Source organism: Pinus tabuliformis, chromosome 1_2 (assembly GCF_031772625.1).
Source record: "Pinus tabuliformis cultivar Carrire ecotype Pingquan chromosome 1_2, CPIR1, whole genome shotgun sequence".
NCBI classification, from domain to species: domain Eukaryota; kingdom Viridiplantae; phylum Streptophyta; class Pinopsida; order Pinales; family Pinaceae; genus Pinus; species Pinus tabuliformis.
In genome coordinates, this window is record NC_142298.1 from 1,314,788,835 (window position 1) to 1,314,803,651 (window position 14,817).

The 14,817-nt window shown below is 35.5% G+C and overlaps 1 pseudogene; it reads left to right on the forward strand.

The window, feature by feature from the left end:
* Nucleotides 1–9,242: 9,242 nt before the first annotated feature.
* Nucleotides 9,243–14,394, forward strand: LOC149211052 (UDP-glucuronic acid decarboxylase 2 pseudogene; annotated as a pseudogene).
* The last annotated feature ends 423 nt before the right edge of the window (nucleotides 14,395–14,817 follow it).

The following is a 14,817-nucleotide window of genomic DNA, read 5'->3' on the forward strand; positions in this document are numbered from 1 at the left end:
CAACCTGCAATTCCTTGTTTTTTTATTTGTTGCTATTTATTTATTCATTAAGTTAAATCATTCATATTTAATGCAATTCAATCAATAATTTTTAATGTAATTCAATCAATAATTTTTAAATCACAAAATAGTAGCAAGGAAAAAATTACTTGGAAATATTTGTTCCATAAAAAATGAGATTTATTAAAATAATAATAATAATTAAAAAAATGTAATTTAAATATTTTATTTTTTCATATTAAAATAATAATTAAAAAATGTAATTTAAATGTTTTATTTTTTCATATTACTAGGTAAATTTGAAATGTTTTATTTAAAATGTAATAAAAAATAGTTAAAATAATAAATTGAATTATTAGATTTGGTTTATGTTGATAATAATTATCAACATAATTTCATATGATTTATAAAAAAAAATACAGAAGCACTAGAATATTTGTTTATAGAAAGGATATTCTTAAGTTAAGAATAATGATAAGTTATCACTTTTAAAAATATATATAATAATTTAAAAAACATAAATACTTATTTATTTGTTTTTATGATTAGAATAAAATCACAAAAATAAGAAAGTGATATGATTGGATTATTTTCAATTACATGATAGGAGAAAGCTTAAGATATATGATATAATATATTTGTTTTTGGTTGATGACATTTTAACTTTTGACATTACCTCTAAATCTCTACATCATATATTTATTAGGTATGGTGCGGCATAAGGATTGATAACAAATGGCAGCAAATCATTTGTATACTACTCAGCTGGAAACATTATGGATATTGATTACATAGCTAATATATTTGGAGTTTAGAAAGCACCTCTGGAGGCAGGATTCTCCTATTTGGGCTTCAGGCTCAAGCCTAATTGCTACGGGGTAAGAGATTGGATGTGGCTGATTGACAAATATAAGAAGAAATTGAGCACATGGAAAAACTAATTTTTCTCCTTAGGGGGCAGATACATACTCACACAAGATGTCTTACAACAAATTACTGTGTATTGGGCACATCTCTATATCATCCCGACCACCATTGCCAACAAGAATAAGGCAATCACATCTCGTTTCCTCTGGTTTGGGATCGAGACTGCTTCGAAATACCATCTATGCAAATGGAGCTCAATGACCATCCCCAAGGAACTTGGGGGATAGGGCCTACTAAATCAGAGAATTTTTGGCTTTTCGTTGTTGATTAAATCTTTTTGGAGGGTGTTGCATTAGAGAGGGATTTGGAAAGATGTCTTTCTGGACAAGTATACGAAGGAATATGACATTGAATCCTTATATAGAAACACATGACCACACAAAACTAGAGGATTGATGATCTGGAGATCTTTTATAAAAATCATGGACTTGTGGTGCATGGGAATTTGGCAATGGACAAAAGATTCTTATTGGCACATATAAAATAAAGGGTGTAAATGTTGTTGTACATATCAGCAGACATACATTGGCACTTCTACATTGCAGAGGATATATCTATTTGAACAAGACGATCAAAGAATGGAAGGCAGGATGCCCCGATTTGGATAGATGCAACAAAATTGAACTTAGGGGGGATCAAGTGATGAGGAATGGAAAACATATGTAAAGAACATGAGCTTGGTAATTTTGTGTCACAGCGGAAGCGAAGACTGCATAAAATGGGCTAGGAGAATAGCTACAAATGCACCCATCGTGGCGGAAACATACAAATCATTATCGACACAAATTTACAACCCACAGGTAATGTCACGATTCTCCAAAATTTGGAAGTGGCAAGTTCCCATCAAAATCATCCTATTCTCATGGCTCACATCGACGAAAAAGATACTTACATGGGACAACCTGATGGAAAGGGGCCACTTGGGTCTGGGTTATTGTGTATTCTGTAGGGCAGCATTGGAATTTGCCAATCACATTTTCTTTACATGTCCAATCACCAATACAATTTGGGAATGCATATCAACTGCTCTCCAGATCCCATATAGGAAAACCAACAACCTTGAAGATTGCATAATGAATTGGAACATTGTTACAAAAGATTACAAGGAGCTACCCCTCTACATCATTTGGTAAATTTGGAGGGCGCGCAACCATCAATTGTTCGAAGGAAAGAAATATAACATTAGCTGGATTTGTCACAAGGTAATAACATGGATTAATGTTATCACTCAGAAGACTGTTCACACAACTAATCTTTCTCATACATTGAGTCCTTCATTAATTAGTCTCCTAGCTGGGATTTTTTATGAAGCTGCACAACTGGGTGGATGTGGATGTGGAGCAGTACTTCAGATAGACAGAAGAAAGCAATATTATCTACATTGGAACAGAGGCATAAGCACCAACACAAGAGATGAAGCAATCACATTATGGTGTTTACTCTGGTTTACACAAAAAAAGAAATTAAATTGCCTACATATCTATGGTGATTCCAAATCTCTCATTGATGGAATCATGTAACACTCAGATTTTGATCCCTCCACACTATTGGGTTGGATAAAGAGGATAAAGCACATATTGGGATCACTCACAACATACACTATCACTCACATCTATAGAGAAGCCAACAAGGAGGCAGACACTTAATAGATGAATTTAGTATCCATTGATGGGTTCTAAACTGGTTGGGTTGGGGTTATATGTAGTGCCCATCAGAATACCGTAGCGTAGCGATAAACAGAGGTTGCTTGCCTGTTGGGGGCTAGATCAAGAAAGGGGATCCAGATCAAGAAACCCTTCAGGGCTAGGAGAAAGGTTGCTAGAACCCAGCGGCTTGCTTGATGGCAGGGATTTCAAGAGCCCTATGGATACATGAATTTCAAATTCACGATGGACGACACTACACGAGAAGAGGGTCTGCTCACCCTTATGTGACACTTTTTGGTCACAACAACATTTAATTTCTGCTTTTTTTGGTATTTTCGAGTTAGTATAAATTCATGTTTTATGAAAGTATAGTGATATACAATCTTAGAGACTTTTATATTAGAAAATGAAGATATGAATGTCTCCTAATTTAAAGGAAATTGTTATTTCTTAGTCTCGATATATATAGCTATCTTTACATATGGCATCAATTTCTATAATTTATATGAAAATACAATACACATATACCGGTTTTATTTTGTTAATAGAATAAACATTTTTTCTTCTGAAAAAATACGAAAAAAGAATGATATAATTAGGTTATTCTTTAACCATGGATATTATTAAAGAAAAAAAGTGATGTGATGCAGTTATTTTTTAATTATAAGATAAGGTGATATGATTGGGTTATTTTTAATTACATGATAAGCTTAGGATAAATAAAGAAAAAGAGTGATATAATTAGGTTATTATTTAATTATATGAGACCATGGGTATTAAAGAAAAAGAGTGATACGATGAGATTACTTTTTAATTATATGATAAAGTGATATGATTGGGTTATATAGGAAAAACCTTAGAATAAATTAAAAAAGAGTGATATGATTAGGTTATTCTTTAATTCTATGATACAATGGGCAATAAGGAAAAAGAGTTATTCTTTACTTACATGATAGGATGATCAGCATTTTCCAATTAAAGATAGCGAAATTGGAAGTCATAACAACGATTCAGCTTTTGAACTTCTCTATTTTAAAAACAATTATAAAAATGAAGATTGCCATTTGAATATGAAGCATAGTACAAAGCGTTTCATAAATGTAACAATAGAGTTCGATAAATTTAAGCAGTGTTTGTTTGTTTGACTGATAAATTGAATATGTTTCCCATTTTTTTCCTCGGAATAATCCATCACGTCAAAAACTGTCGTCCACTGTCGGGTTTTGGCCCACCAGTTCAACCGGGTTAATGAGATTGAAGGAAATCCTCACGGAAGGAAGAGAGGCTGCTTCTCTTGGGTACGTATTCACTTTGTGTTTCCTAATTTGTTAAATTTCAAAACTCAATCTCAATTTATATAAACTTAGATCGATCTAATAGATATTGATATTATGGTTAGAGTTTGAAATAATTTTAAGAAATATATTGTTTTTTTATTTTTTATTTTTATTAATTTAAAGATATAGTTATATTTTTTTAGTTAATTAATTTAATTAAAAAATATTTTAATAATTTAAAATATTATGTAGAAATCAAATTTTATTATTTATTTAATAATTAAATTAAAATTCTAAATAAATGAGATATATTTTCTTTTAATTTTAAATTCATATTTTTTTAAATTCATTTTATTTTTTTCCACTATTTATTTTAGAATATTATATATATATATATATATATATATATATATATAATTTTTATAAATTTCAATAAAATATAATTACTTTAATTGGAATATACTAAATTTAAATTTAATTATAAATCAATATTGCTTTTTTCTTTTTCTTTTTTAATTTTAAATTAAATCAATTAAAACGTAACCTAATTGCATAATCTATAATTTAGAGATTCATGGAGTAAGATTGAAATGATCAAAAGCAATTCATAACCTACAACCTCAAGGTAATACTCCCTACTTTATTCTCTTAATTGAGGTGAGCCTTTCCCCCATTAAATGCACAACTATATTTAGGTATTTGATGTATAAGGGGAGGCTGTACAACATGGAAGCCAAGAGACTCCAAATAATTGCTTCTAACTCTAGTCAAAACCAAGCCAAGGGACTCAAAATAATGGCTTCTAGCTCTAGTCAAAACCACCTTCAAACCAGGGTAGCATAAGGATGCCAAGTCATGGCTCGATTACTTCCAAATTTTGCGATAAGTTGTGGAGTGATAAGGAGTTAGAGGGGAAAAGAAAGTTAATATACTATAAGGAGGTTATCAACCCCACCCTTGCTAACCAGAGAATCACCTTTATGTCTTGACCAGTGCTAAGAAGAGAACAAATATTGCAAGGATTAGAACTAATTCTCATGATCTCTCGAGTGAAACTAGATGTTGATCTATTCCAAAGAATATACCTCATTTGTGATACTAAGAGAGTTGAAGATGAAAAACACTATCTTGGATTGTGGGGCCCTCACTCACATCAGTTCTTATTTCCAAATCATACACTCTCTCTTGGATGGTCCAACCCTTACATCCATTCTCATTTCCAAATCATTTCCCCACTACCAACATCGCGGACTTGTTCAGTCACCAAAATCACAGTGATAGCACAACACTTCTTTCTCTCCTTTTTGATCATAGAAATAAATTTTTAAATAACCCCAATTAAAAGTGTTTTTCTTAAAATCCCATAAACGAAATCAATCTTAGTAAATGATAATCATCATCTTCATACATATGAATAAAGTTCAAAATATTCTAATCCTAAAACAAATTCAAATTAACATATTTTCATTTTCATAAATATAACAATAAAATACTTCCCATTTCCTCATTCTGGACTGTAAGCTGATCGTCATCGGAATAAGTATTAAATACTACATCCTACTCCGCACCCCACCACACACATAATTACTTTAATTGAATATATATCTTGCTGTTTTCAATATGCTAAATTTTAAATTTAATTTGCATAAATATGTATAAAGTTAAATATATTCTAAACCTAAAATAATATATCTGGCTGTTTTCAATACGCTAAATTTTAAATTTAATTATAAATCAGTTTTTAAATTTTAAATTAAATGGTTGCATAAATATGCATAAAGTTAAAAATATTCCAAACTTGACATAAACTTATAATAAAAAAATTAAATGTAAATATGTTTTCCTTTACTATTATAAATACGAGTATAAAAGACTTCGAATCTCCTGATTGTGAACTGTAAATTGTGCCTCATAGTAATGAGTATTAATTTATAGGAAATAATTAAAATTTAATCTAAAATTATCACTCATAGACTTCGAATCTCTTGATTGTCGACCGTAAATTGTGCCTCATAGTAATGAGTATTAATTTATACGAAATAATAAAAATTTAATCTAAATTTTCTCTATGTGATGGTATTGAGAAAGATATTGCTCCAGGAAAGATAAATATCTTTGGGAGCATTGTGAGTGGAATATCAGTTCTACCCTGTTTCTGGTATGCTTTTATTAGTTCTTCACATTTTATCTTGGAACGCTTAGCCTCCTCACAACAGAGAACAATTTATCCTGGAAGCATAGCCTCCTCACAACAGAGATGTCTTATGCTCTTTTGACGACATGCTGAAGGTTTTTTTAGGTCATTGATTTGATCTTTGGTCCCCCTTCGGTTTTTTTTTCCTGTATAAAGCTTGAATAGGCACTGCTCATGTTTCTGGCAGCTGCTATACATTTGGTCCATTTGTAATGCCCATTATATTTGCTCAATATAATATCATGCTGATTTTTTTCGTCTGAAAAAATATCAGAGGCACACTGCTGCTGCATGTCTTCTTGTGGTCACAAATATTTTGGAAAGATACGAAACTACCATTTCTGAGAATAAATATGAATGCTTGTGTGTATTGGAGGAAATGTATAACCTGGCCCACCATGTTAAGAGGCTTTAAGCACGACCCAGGTAGAGGGAAGAGATGAAGGCTTCCACACAAAATGCAATGGAGTTGATACTCGAAGGCTCCTTCATGTGTTGCAATCAAATCAACTCAAAATTTTCCAATCTCAACTAAATTGAACAATGGATGTCTAAAATTCCTATGCATGATTTCTAAAAACCTCACAACGGATGTCTGAAATTCCTGTATGTATCGTGGAGGCGTCCTCGTTAAGGCCAACTTTTATGTTTAAGCTATATTTCTGCACCTCTGAAAGTGAAATTTATTGCCACTGAAATTAAACTAATCGCAGGTTTTTGTTAAAGTATGCGAACAAGGAGGAGCTGCTTAAATTTCAAGGTAAGTTAAAGAGAATGTCAAAGCGTATGGAGAACGAAATGGGTATATGTGTTTACGATGCCATTGAGTGTAGGATGGAGCGTCTGCGGCAACCACGCGCGAACATATCCTGAACATGCTAGTAAAAGCAATTGATTTTTGAAAAGAAAGTATTAGTATATGGAAGTTTGACATACATATATTTTAATTCTAATTCCACTATTGTGGAAACTGTTGGCTCCTTGTTAATGGTGGTGTAGAAGGTCAATGCTCATTGTGTGTTTAGTGGCATGTACTTAAATTTAGTGATGTGTTTGTTTACTAACACTTGTAGGTTTTAGTGTAACGGCAATCGTGCCTCCAACAAGTGGTATAAGACCCAGAAGTCTCAAGTTCGAAACACACTGGGCTCGCGTTGGGGGGAGATTGTTGGCTTCCCGTTAATGGCTGTGTAGAAGGTCAACGATCCCCGTGTGTTTCGTGGCATGTGCTTAAATCTAGCAATGTGTCTGTTTACTAACACCCGAAGGTTTTGGTGTAACGACAATCGTGTCTCCAACAGAAACAATCAGAATTGAAGAGCCATTGCATGAAGTTATCCAAGTTTTAGATTCGGAAAATGAAACAGATGCAGTGGCAGTTATCTTGCATGGTTTCAGCGAAATTGGAAAAATTGTTCTTGCTAATGCTGTGTTTGTACGACTTTATAAAGAAGGCTGTAAATATTCAATCGTCAAATTGGATGACATAACATCAAATCCAGACATAGTAGAGCTACTAAAATGCATATTAAAATATTTGAACATAAAAGCACCTATGGCGATGACAAGAAGAAATTGGGCATCAGTGTTGGAGAATATTAGAAGATTTGAGGATGGACAAAGAGAAATTGGTCGCAAGTTAGAGAAACAGATTGGATTCATTTATATCGACAATTGATGAGCTTCGGTATTGCAACAAGAACGTTGCAACACTCAAGGCTACCGATTTTAATTATCAATCCAGGGTTCGTATAAACTTAAGAGGTATCAACACTATATGTGTAGCATAAAATGTGTCCTTCTTTTGGTGTCATGATGTAAAGTTGAAAATAATTAATACTATTTTGTATTAATGGAAAAATGGTTACACAATTTGTAACGTATCTCCTTACTTTAGGATTTGTTCCTAGAGTGCAGGAGTTTGGTTGCAACTTCCTGATTTCTAGTAACGTACTTAATGATGTAATTGCTCATTTGATGAAGTAGAGTGTACGGAGGGAGTTCTCCTTGTTTGAGTGCAGTACTCACCCGTGAGCTGTAACTCCTTCTTTTTCAATTCAAGTCTGATTTTTATCTTGGTATCAGAGCACAGAGTAGGGATAGCCTTAATTTTTTTTAGGATGCATCATTGATTACAGAACTGTAGTGGCAGTGGAGTGTACAGAAGCATTCGTAGAATCAGGTGGACTGCAGTAACACCTGAAGACAGATCTCAAATCACTGATCATCTCTGAGCAGAAAATAGGGTTGGCGCGGTTTCGTCGCGAACAGTCGCGCCATTTTTTTAGCAGAAGAAAGGGTTGGCACTGTTTATTAACGAACAGTCGCGCCATTTGGCATTGTTTTGAGAGTGATAATCGCACCAGCGCGCCAAAAAGTGCTATTGGCGCGGAAAATCAAGCCTTAATCGCGCCAATTTCGTAAGACGCATCGATTTTGTTTTCGGCGCGGGTATTTCGCCGTCGAGAAGCGCCAGCCTCTTTCTCTTTGGAAAATCTGCAATTTTTGCAGATCAGCCTTTGCCCAGTGGTGGCACTTTGAAATTTCAGATCTGTTCGGTGGCAGCAGATCGGAGTTGCCCGGTGGTGGCGCATTGGAGTTCCTGATCTACTCGGTGGCAGCAGATCAGATTTTCCCGGTGGTGGCGCATTGGAGTTCCTGATCTGTTCGGTGGCAGCAGATCGGATTTGCCCGGTGGTGGCATATTGGAGTTCCTGATCTGTTCGGTGGCAGTAGATCGGACTTGCCCGGTGGTGGCGCATTGGAGTTCCTGATCTGCTCGGTGGTAGCAGATCGGATTTTCCCGGTGGTGGCGCATTGGAGTTCTGGATCTGTTCGGTGGCAGCAGATCGGAGTTGCCCGGTGGTGGCGCATTGGAGTTCCTGATCTACTCGGTGGCAGCAGATTAGATTTGCCCGGTGGTGGCACATTAGAGTTCCTCATTTGTTCGGTGGCAGCAGATCGGATTTGCCCGGTGGTGGCGCATTGGAGTTCCTGATCTGTTCGGTGGCAGCACATCAGATTTGCCCGGTGGTGGCACATTGGAGTTCCTGATCTGTTCGGTAGTAGCAGATCGGATTTGCCCGGTGGTGGCGCATTGGAGTTTCTGATCTGTTTGGTGGCAGCAGATCGAACTTTCCCGGTGGTGGCTCATTGAAGACTTATTCATCAGAGGATCAGAAATTTTATCAGTCCAATATGAATAACAGTGATGATTACTCTCTTAAGCCAGAAAAGTCGTGGTCTATTATCAGGCCAGTAGATTATTTTCTTAAGGAGCAGCGGCTGCTGTTTATTTTGATAGGAATCGCCATCGCATCGATTTTCTTTATCCTTCAGCCTGGTTTTTTGGCTTCTAATGTTAATGAAAATGGAAGGTTTGTGTCTGACAAACCTCATTGGGTTGTTTATGAGACTCCTGTTTCTCGGTTTGCTCAGTATCATTCGGGTTCGATGGTGAATTCAGGGGCTAAAGTGCCCCTAGGTTTGAAGAGAAAGTCCCTGCGAGTTGTCGTGACGGGTGGAGCTGGCTTTGTTGGCAGTCATCTACTTGACAGGCTCATGGCAAGAGGCGACAGTGTTATTGTTGTCGACAATTTCTTCACAGGAAGGAAGGAGAATGTTTTGCATCATTTTGGCAATCCGAGGTTTGAATGGATAAGGCATGATGTTGTGGAACCCTTATTGTTGGAGGTTGATCAGATCTACCATTTGGCTTGCCCCGCTTCCCCTGTGCATTACAAACACAATCCTGTGAAGACTATCAAAACTAATGATGTGGGAATCTTGAACATATCCAGACTTGCCAAGCGTGTTGGGGCACGTTTTCTGCTTACAAGTACTAGTGAGGTTTATGGAGATCCTCTTGAACATCCTCAAACTGAAGCTTACTGGGGCAATGTTAATCCCATCGGAGTCCACAGTTGCTATGATGAGGGTAAGAGAACAGCTGAAACTCTGACTATGGGAGCAAATGTTGAGGTTTGGATTGCTCGAATTTTCAATACATACGGTCTGCGAATGTACTGTGATGATGGTCGGGTTGCAAGTAATTTTGTTGCTCAGGCTTTGCGCAAGGAGCCTTTGACAGTCTATGGAAATGGGGAACAGACACGAAATTTCCAGTTTGTTTCTGATCTGGTTGAAGGCCTTATGCGACTTATGGAGGGCGAACATGTTGGTCCTTTCAATCTTGGGAATCCTGGGGAATTTACAATGTTAGAACTAGAACAGGTTGAAGAAGGAAAGGATGACTCTAACAGTGATTGGGACATTCCATTGCTAATGGAAGAAAACAGTGAGGAAGATGAAGAGCAGGAGCAGAAACAAGAAGAAGAAGTAACAGGAAATGTAATCAATAATGCAAGCCCAGAAAAGGCTGAAATAGACAGATTTGAGGTAAGTCCCCTACCAAGGAGATCAAGTAGGAATACTCGATTACCTTCTAAATTTAAAGACTATGCATTAATGTCAAGTTCTTAAACATTGTAGAACCTGCAAATTATGAGGAAGCAAGTGAATCCGATGCATGGAGGGCTGCAATGTATGAGGAAATAGAATCAATAAACAGAAATCATACTTGGGATTTGGTTGAATTGCTTGAATGTAAAACCCCCATAGGATGAAAATGGTTGTATAAACCAAAAATAAATGCAGATGGGAGTATAGAGAAACTTAAAGCTAGACTGGTAGCAAAGGGTTACTCACAGCAAGAGGGAATAGATTTCGATGACACCTTTGCTCCTGTAGCCAAATTAAACACCATTAGAATGTTAATTTCCTTAGCAACAAAACACAAATGGTAGCTACACCAGCTAGATGTTAAGTCTGCATTTCTGAATGGTGACTTGAAGGAAGAAATTTATTTAGTACAGCCTGAAGGTTTTGTGAAAAAGGGGCAGGAACATCTTGTATGTAAATTGAAAAAGGTACTTTATGGTTTAAAACAGGCACCCAGGTTGTGGTATGAGAAAATTGAGTCATTTTTTGTACAACATGGCTTTCATAGGAGCTTGAATGATCCAAATCTGTATGCCAAGTTTAATAAACAGAGGCAAATTATTTTGATTTCTTTGTATGTAGATGATATGATCATAACAGGGAATGCTAACAATCTGATCAAAGAAATCAAATGTCACAAGTGTATGAGATGGAAAGACCTGAGAAACCTTCATTATTGCTTGGGATTGGAGGTATGGAAAGACTCTGGACAAATATTTCTTACTCAAGGGAAGTATGCCAGAAGCTTGCTGGAAAGGTTCAGAATGGAGCAGTGCAAATCAGTAGCAACACTATTACAGCAGAACTTAAAGTTGAGTAGTGACGACAGTACTAAAGAGGTGGATGCAACCATGTACAGACAGCTAGTTGGTAGTTTGATATATCTGACTACAACTAGACCAGATTTGGCATACTCTGTTAGTGTGTTGAGCCAGTTCATGTCAAAACCACTCGAAAGTCACTGGGTTGCAGCAAAAAGTGTGTTGAGGTATATTAGTGGTACTAGTAATTATGGCATTTTGTACACTGACACTTTTGATGTTATTCTAGCAGGTTTTTCAGATTCTGATTGGGCAGGTAACTTGGATGATCGAAGATCTATCACAGGTTACGCATTCAGCATTGGATCCGGGGTCATAGCATGGAGCAGCAAAAAGCAGAGCATTGTAGCTCTGCTTCATCGAGAGAAACTACAGTGAAAAGAGATATGTGTTGAATATCGTAAAACTTGTGATAACATGGCTGATATTTTTACTAAGCCTCTTGTGCGTGTAAAGTTTGAATTGTTTAGAGGGATGCTAGGAGTTAAGGCTAATCCTTTCTCCATTAAGGGGGGGAGTTGAAAATAATTAATATTATTTTGTATTAATGGAGAAATGGTTACACAAGTTGTAACGTATCTCCTTAGTTTAGGATTTGTTCCTAGAGTGTAGGAGTTTGGTTGCAACTTCTTGATTTCTAGTAATGTACTTAATGATGTAATTGCTCATTTGATGAAATAGAGTGTACGGAGAGAGTTCTCTTTGTTTGAGTGCAGTCTCCAGGTGCAATACTCACCTGTGAGCTGTAACTCATTTTTCAATTCAAGTCTGATTTTTATCTTGTAATGGAATGCATGTATTGAAGTCAAATCCTAAACTAATTGCAGAAAATGAAATGTTCGAAATAGAACATTAACCTATTGAGAGAAAGAAAGTATAAGAAAAGAGATTGAAATCAAATGCTAAAACACATCATTTTCTAACTAACTGCTAAGAGGTTTTGCTTCAAAAGAATTCTAAGTTAACATGTATGCAATTCTACTGTCCTAAGCATGCAGATTCAAACCATCAAACCTTATATCGTTGTGCGTGTAAATAAATAAAATAACTCTATTTTTCTTTTTGTCTTTTTTCATGTGAGAGTGTAAAAGCTAATCTCTTTTGGTGATGTGGTAGGTGGCTTGGAGATGATGGTGGATGGTTGGAAGGCTTGGAAGACCCTTAGGTGACCTTGTGTGGCTTATTGGAGGTTTTCCCTCAATTCGGCCTCAAAACAGGCCGTTACAGGAAAACCTATAGGATATACTAAAAACCTACAGGATCCCCTAAAAACCTACAGGATACAGCGGAAAGCAAAATGATAGATGTTAGAGGTGATGGAAAGCTTAGGGAATGAGGCAAGGAAGTGCCCAGGACCACTTCAAAACTCAAAACCAAAGTTGGAAAATGGATGGATTTGCTCAAAAACTTGGAGAAGTTTCCTTGTGAAATAATGAAATTGGTGAGCATTTAATAACCAAGAAAATCAAATCCAAATTGGATGGGACAAATTTCGTTATTAACTAGGATGTCTTAGGTCCCTATTCCAAGTGGAATCACTCAAAAAGATGTCTATTAACCCATGCATAAAAAAAATAAAAAAACATTACTAGTCGAAAATCTAAAAATTCGAGAACTAGTGAGCTAGTAAATCTAAAAAATGCATAACCAAATCAAGTGCAAATGCAATGGGGTAATTTTTGTTATGAACTAGAATGTTTTTGTGATCTAATGCAAATGGAACCAACTCGATTGAAACTTGTTAGCATGCTCTAAAAAATAGCAAAAATTTACTGTTCTTTGCTAAAAAGGAGGTCCAACAATCTAGATTTGGGAATAAGAAGACTAATCCAAACAGCTCAATGATTACTATGAACTTCCAAAGCTTTTCCAAGGATGAAATAATGCTTGTGATCTTGCAAAAGAACTTACATAAACCATTTAACTCAATCCTACAACAAGAAATCATTAATACTAAATGCAAAAATAGAAATAAAAACTAAAGATGCATGTGAATAAACAGTGAAAAGAAAGAAAGAAAATGATACAAAAGGGCTCTGAGGTTTTTGGGATGGCCAAGCCCAAGGAAATTCAGAGAACTATTGAGGAGAACAAGATTTAGAACCTGAACATGACAACAATCTTCATTATTTTCATCAATAGAATTACATCCCTGCAAGAAAATACAATGAAGCTGCAAAAATATGAGTTCTTTCCATAAGAACTCCAATGAAAATCTCCCCACCAAAATCCCTTGATTAGTCTATCTGGTCCCTTGATTAGTGGAATACATTTCTAGATTTTTTCAATCATTGGAGTTCCACAATCTGTGCCATAATTCCATAATATCTTGTTGATTTATTATTTATTATTGATCCTCCTGTAGGAGGGAACAAGTCCCTAAATTATCTTTTCCTCCAAATCTTCATAATCTGCGTAATATTCTCATAATATTCTACAAAAATAAATAATATTAAGCACAAATATGCAATTATTCATAAACCTTCCTAGTGAATATATTAAAGTTTAAAATACATTATCTAACGCAGAAAGATAGGTTTAATGTGCTGAAGAATGGTCGCATGCCTTAATTTATGTTTTAATTTAGAGGTATGGGCCTTAATTTATGTCTAATTTAGAGGCCCATCAACAATGTTGTGCACGGAGACTGTCTAGAACAAATTTTGCTTAGGGACATGAAATCTGCAAAAAATTTGAGATTACTTATTACTGCAAGAGACACAAATGAATGTACAGGGTGCAGAATGGAAAAGAAAGTGTATGTTACAAAATGCCTTTCCGAAATAGAGGCCATGAATCTTTTGAGGAAAGAAATGGATGGGGATGACATGAATGAAACCCAAATGAAGCAGATAGTAAAGACATGCGATGGAGTTCCAAAATTGTTGACACTGGTAGCAGGATTCATACGTTCCGATGATGACAAACTGAAAGCTTTTCATATAGTGATGGAAGATGAAGAAAAATTGAAAGGTCAACCTTTTGGGAATATAGATCGCTATGTCTTTTCATTTAACAATGTCCCTTAAATATGCAAGGATCCATTTCTGGACATCTGCTTCTATATCAGTGGATGGGATTAGGACATAGTGGCAAATATTGTGGGACAATCTGAACTGGATATGCTTGAAAAGAGAGCTCTTGTTAGAGACACAAACAACACTGTAAGGATACATGATACCATTTTGACAATTGGCCTCAACAAAGGAAAGGGAACGAGATACACATTCATTGGTGCAAATGCAGATCAAAGTCAAGAGTTTTTAATTATTAAGGTAACTAATCTTTCTGTTTGAAAATATATCATATATACAAATCTATTTCCTAAAATGTTTAGTGTTGGAAATAATGCTTCCATGTCATGTGTAGTTGTTACTAGGAGCTACGAGGAGTCAGTGTTGTTTCCAATGTGTGAGTTGTAATAGTGATCTGTTTGTATCGAAATCAGTGAT